Source organism: Sapajus apella, unplaced genomic scaffold, assembly GCF_009761245.1.
Source record: "Sapajus apella isolate SASKATOON/1434 unplaced genomic scaffold, GSC_monkey_1.0 scaffold49, whole genome shotgun sequence".
Taxonomy (NCBI): Eukaryota; Metazoa; Chordata; class Mammalia; order Primates; family Cebidae; genus Sapajus; species Sapajus apella.
The window spans coordinates 16,933,078-16,939,657 of NW_022436989.1; the positions used below are offsets into that span (position 1 = coordinate 16,933,078).

Consider the following 6,580-nt stretch of genomic DNA (forward strand, 5'->3'; position numbering starts at 1 on the left):
GTAACAGAATCTATGTAACCTTGGTGATGCCCTTGTAACACGCAAAGTTTCCAGTGTTGCTAAGAAAAGAGAAATGTGCCTGGCCGGGCGCGGTGGCTCACGCCTGTAATCCCACCACTTTGGGAGGCCGAGGTGGACGGATCACGAGGTCAGGAGTTCAAGACAAGCCTGGCCAATATACTGAAACCCCGTCTCTACTAAATTTACAAAATATTAGCTGGGCGTAGTGGAGGGCACCTGTAATCCCAGTCGGGAGGCTGAGGCAAGAGAATCGCTTGAACCTGAGAGGCGGAGGTTCCAGTGAGTGGAGATTGCGCCACTGCACTCCAGCCTGGCGACAGAGTGAGACTCCGTTTCAAAAAAAAAAAAAAAAAAAAAGAGAAACAGAGAGAAATGTTACTTAGTACTTGATATATTAAATGTTTTCAGGAGCTTTCTAGTCAGAGGATAATGGCAGCTGCCTGAATATGAGTCCCTACCCACATCCTCAACAAAACAAAAACAAGCCTTCAGCACTACTTGGAAAGAATGGCATGAACTGAACTTCAAATTGCTTAAGTAGAAGAAAGAAAAGACATAAAATTCCAACAGCGCTCCCTCCACTATTGCCAAGGACTTAAGTGAAGCACAGGATTGTCACCTCCGTAAAGAGGAAGTCCAACACCAAGAACTAAAAACTGAACAGAGGTCAGGTGCCTTATTGATCAAGGGAAGAGATTTCAAAGAAAATGGGACAAGATGTGACAGCCTTGAAGGAGACTTACTTCCGGGAAAAAGTCAGATAAATAGGAAAAAGATAATGTCCTTCAGAGGCCTGGCAATGAAGGTAAAGAAGGAAGTCAGAAGGGAAAATTACTAATCCTGCAGAAATAAAAGAGAAGACAGACAGTTCCTCCCCAAACACCAACATTATCTATTAAAAACTGCATTTCGGTACACAGATGAAAGAGAACGCTCTTGAACTGGGAACCCTGCCTCAAAATGCCTAGTAACAGGAAAACATCAAATCAACTGCATGTAAAGATTCTGCAAAAAGAAAACAGAAAAGTAATCACATTTCTGATGATGAAAAATAAATCATAACATTTTTTTGTGATGAAAACCTTCACAATAAAAACCATGAAGCATAAGACAATTGCAATACCACATAAAAAACTGAACAAAGTATCATGTATTTGGATACACACACACAAACACACACACCCCTATATAGCTAGAATAAGAAATTTCAAAAACTAAAGACACATTAGACAAAAATTAGGAAGAACTGCGACAAGGGTTGAGCAAATTCAAGCAGGAAATTGGAAATAATGACAAAAACTATTCCAGAAACAAAGAAGAATTACAAGGTGCCCAAGGGTGAATATATTCAAATGAAAATATGTAAAAGGACACTGAAGAATGGCAAGAAAACTATCAAGAAATTGAAAATAATATGAAACTAGGAGTAGGAAGGTTCAGAGAAAAGAGGTTAAAATAAAAGCCAGGAAAGAAGGACTAAAATACATTTAACTGGAGCCCCTAAAGTACAAACACCAAACAATAAAGTCTAATTAATGTTAAAACTATAACCCCAGAAAATAATCCAGGAATAAGGGAATTTTTTTTTTTTTAAGTGGAGTTTCACTCTTGTTGCCCAGGCTAGAGTGCAATGGCACAATCTCGGCTCACCACAACCTCCAGCCTGCTGAGTAGCTGGGATTGCAGGCACCCACCACCACACCTGGCTAATTTTGTATTTTTAGTGGAGACAGGTTTCTCCATGTCGGTCGGGCTGATCTCAAACTCCTGACCTCAGGCGATCTGCCCACCTTGGCCTCCCAAGGTGCTGGGATTACAGATATGAGCCACTGCGCCTGGCTGAATAAGGAAAATTTTAACTATGATTTCCATGGTGGGGAAATGGTCTGGAATTATTGACTCCAACATATATTCTAGTAAAACGATTACATTTTAAAGGCAAAAAAGATCAAATTGCTTATAGAGATAAAAATTTATGATGGCATCAGACTTCTGAACAGCAACATGCAAAGCCAGGTAACAGTGAAGCAGCATTATCAAGGAACAAAAGTACCAGGCAGGCCGGACACAGTGGCTCATGCCTGTAATCCCAGCACTTTGAGAGGCTGAGGCAGATGGATCACCTGAGGTCAGGAGTTCGAGACCAGCTTGGCCAACATGGTGAAACCCCATCTCTACAAAAATATGAAAATTCGCCAGGCATGATGGACGGTGCTTGTAATCCCAGCTACTTGGGAGGCTGAGGTGGGAGAATGTCTCGAACCTGGGAGGTGGAGGTTGCAGCGAGCCGAGATCATGCCATTGCACTCCAGCCTGGGTGACAGAGCGAGAATCCATCTCAAAAGAAAAAGTACTAGGCAGTGATTTTTTATACCCAGCCCTCAAGTGTCAACATTACAGGCAAACAGAGGTGATCTGAATGCAAAAATTCAGAGACCATCACACACATGGGCCTTTCATGAGAAATCTTAGTGAATGAGCTTCCTCCAACCAAGAGACAGCTGAGGAAGCCAGCGGCGTGACTAATGGAGAGTATTTTGTATATTCAGTAGGTGGAAGACTAGTGTATACACATTATACTTTCTAATAAACTTGAAACAGGTGCAACTAAAGACAATTGGAGAAGAAGGGAAAGAGTGAAGGGAAAAGAGAATAATATCATTGTCTGCTACTCCTACCAGTAGCAGGTAGGAGTGAAAGGATGCCATAGAAAACTGCCAGACTAGATGCTAAAAAGTTAGAAATAAAAAATAAGAAGTAAGGGTAATATATCTAAAATATAAATAAAAATAAAACAAAATATACATATTCCCAAATATTGGAAAACCTATTCCAAAGTCCCAAAAGTGCTAAAAATAGCAAATAATACATAGAAAATAATGAAAGAAACACACTAAGTGTCGTGCAGTGATGCAGTAGTCATAATAGGAAACCATATGACAGAGCTGAGAACAAACCACATCAGTCATTCCAATTTACAAAGTGGGCTCAGTTTGCCCTTTAAAAGAAAAGATTTTCAAATGTAGCCATAAAGGAAACCCCAACTCTAAAAATGACAGCACCCCAGTTGCTGTGATTCTGATATCAAACAGAATAGGCCAAAAAACATTCTGTGAGACAAAGAGGGACAATTCATAGCCAAAAACCTCACTTCCTAAACAGGTGTCAATTGTATATCATTAGGATTTCATCTGCAAAGTAAAACTATTACTACTTTGATGGAATAAGGGATATATGACGGGGATTAAACTTTAGACAATGTTAGAGGTAGAAGACATGTTATGGAAGTCTTTCCGTTGTACATGGGGCAGGTCTGTAGTTTGTAGACCTGGTAATCAGAAGAATAGCTAGATGTGACATGGGGCATTTGAAAGACAAAGTCGAAACTGCAAGGACAAAGTGTATGTCATGAGAACAATGATAATTCATGAGGATAAACTGTAATGTACCTTCGGTATTGATTATGAAAAAAAAAAAACATACAAAAACCCACAGTGAGATACTTCATATTCGTTAGAATAGCTATTATATAAAACATTGTTTTGAGATGCAGTCTCACTCTATCACCCAGGCTGGAGTGCAGTGGCATGATCTCGGCTCACTGCAACCTCTGGCTCACTAGTTCAAGCCATTCTTCTGCCTCAGCCTCCCGAGCAGCTGAGACTATAGGTGCACACCACCACGCCCAGCTAATTTTTGTATTTTTAATAGAGACAGGATTTCACCATATTGGCCAGGCTGGTCTTGAACTCCTGACCTCATGATCCATCCACTTTGGCTTCCCAAAGTGCTGGGATTATAGGCGTGAGCCACTGCACCTGGCCTATAAAACATTAAAAAATAAATAAATAAATAACAAGTGTTGGTGAGGATATGGATAAATTGGAACCCTTGTGCACTGCTGTCAAAAACGGTGTAGTGATTCCTTAAAAAATTAAACATAGAATTGCTATATGATCCAGCAATTCCATTTCTGGCTGTATACATGAAGGAATTGAAAGCAGGGACTCAAACAGATATTTCTACATCCATGTCCATAGCAGTGTTATTTACAGTGGCCAAAGGGTGGGACAACACAAATATCCATCAACAGATAAATGGAGAAACAAAATGTGGTGTATTCATACAATGGAATATTATTCAGCCCTAAAAAGGAAGAAAAATCTAACACATATCAGAACATAGATGAACCTTGAGGACAACATTCTAGATGAAATGATCCAGACACAAAAAGACAAATACTGAATGATTTCACTTATCTGAGGTTCCTAGAGTAATCAAAATTATAGAGACATAAAGTAAAATGACAGTCACCAGAGGCTTGAGGAAGAGAGGAATGGAGAGTTCTCATTATTGTTTATGAGTTCTGAGTCTCAGTTTGGAATGATAATGGTCCGGAGATGGATGGTAAATGTTCTTAATGGCACAGAATTATAAGCTTAAAAATGGTTATGATGGTAAATTTTATGTTACTTGAGAAAACCACAAATGACAAATTGGGAGAAGCTATTTCCACACACATTATAGATAAAAGGGTAATATCCCTGATATATACAGTACTTAAACATTAAGGGAAAACCCCAAATCTTCTATAAAAAAATGGGGAAAAGCATAAACAGACAATTCATAGTAAAGATCTAAAGAAGAGTCCATAAACATATGAAAAGACATTTGTTGTTGTAAATTATAATAGCGTTGTAAATTAAACTACAAAGATACTATTTATCTTCCCATCAAACCGGTAAAAAATTAAAAGCTTCACAAAACATTCTGTTGGCAGGACTATAATAAAAAGAATAAGGAAGACTTCTGTGAACAGATATAGGATAATTTCCAGGATATTTTGTTAAATAAAAAAAGGAAGTTGCAATAGGGTACACATCATCTGCTACTTTTCTTTTGTAAGAAAGAAGGGAGTAGAAGAAAACATACATGTAATTGTTACAGCTCTTTTAGAACTTATCTAGAACGTTTGCTGGTTTTCACCGGAAAACATACAGAAAAGAAAAGATAAATGTATCCGCATATTTTGTCAAAACACACATACACACTCACATACACAATAGTGGTAAACCAGAAAACAATTAAATTGGTTACCTAGAAGGAGTGGGAGGGAGAGGTAGAAGGGATAGGAGGAGGACTGACACTTCTCTGAGTATACCGTTTTTCCAGGCTTAATTTTGGAAACATGATAGTGTTCTATATATTAAAAAATAAAATCAAGAAAGTTGAGGGGAGAGGAATAAAAACTGAATCCAAACAGAAGTAACTGAATCCGATTATATTATAAATGAATAACATAAGGGTTAAAAAAAAACTAATTTTCATAACTTTAAGCAAAGTATGTCAGCTATGTGCTCTCAGCCTAGTACTGCAAAGAATTTTTAAGCACTTTATTTTTTTCATAGCATTAAGGGAGCAGCAATTAAATTATTTTATGCATAGTATGCAATTGAGCAAACCAGAAAATGCATTGTTTTGGGGAGCTAGGATTTTCACTGTGGGAGAAGGGAGACACAGTAAAAGATGGAAGAAGGCAAGAAAGATCCCTATGGAGTAGATTTGGAATTAGAGATAACAGTATGAACTCCTTATTTCAAAAACACACACGCATGTATCTGTGCTCATATGTATGCATATTTAAACAAATATACATACATATTTCCTAGATGTGTCCACTTAAGGGCCAAGATTAATAATATCCCAGTGGCAATGAGCACCCCTTGCACCCAGATCTTGGCTTCTAAATACCATTCTCCACTGTAAGATTTCATTGGAGAAATAATTCCAGGACCGGTGCCTAGAGGGTATTAAATGAGCCTGGAACATCTTGTTGCACTAGAAAGTAAGGAAAGGCAGAAAGAGAGAGTGAGAGAGAGAGAGAGAAAGAAGCAGAGAGAGAGAGAGAGACAGAGCGCAATGTTAAAAGGACCTAGGAGCCAGCTTTAAGGGACTCCACTGGCTAAATCTAAGACAATATATGCATCAAAATAAACAATGAATAACGTAGAAATCTAGGAGTACACACTAATAATAAGCAAATGGAGAGAAGGGAGAACTCTTTGAGTAGAATGCCAACTGATAGACATGTGGATCACTATCTTACAACCATGGCACAAAGTTTGTTTAGAGAGGATATCTCAGTGGATGCTGAAGTGGTTGGTGGAGGAGGAGTTTGATGAAAAGGAGGAGATTTACAAGGTCTTCAAATATCTTTCAATAGACATTTTCAGTTGCATAATAGACACATTATTCATTGCCGGGTGTGGGTGGTGGTGGTGAGGAGGAGGGGGAATTAGTAGGTCGTGGAGAAACAGGTAGCACCTTGGCCAGGTGTTCAAAACTAGCACCACTCATGAGGGTCAGATGGATATTCTGAGTCTGCAGAGAGACTCTGAGAAGGGGACAGCATCACGGTTTTTGTATTCTGGCCAAGGATGTATAACCTGAATTGTGAATAAATATCAGGAAAAAAATTGGGGAACATTCTATAAAATGAGTAGTTTGTATTCTTCAGAAATGTCACTTTGTCTATTGTGAAAGACAGAGAAAGAGTAAG

The 6,580-nt window shown here is 38.6% G+C and overlaps 1 non-coding gene across 1 annotated transcript; it reads left to right on the plus strand.

Moving 5' to 3' along the window:
- Positions 1–4,957: 4,957 nt before the first annotated feature.
- On the plus strand, positions 4,958–5,019 carry LOC116526211. The gene has a single exon (XR_004258027.1). It is a non-coding gene; the product is annotated as a U7 small nuclear RNA (small nuclear RNA).
- The last annotated feature ends 1,561 nt before the right edge of the window (positions 5,020–6,580 follow it).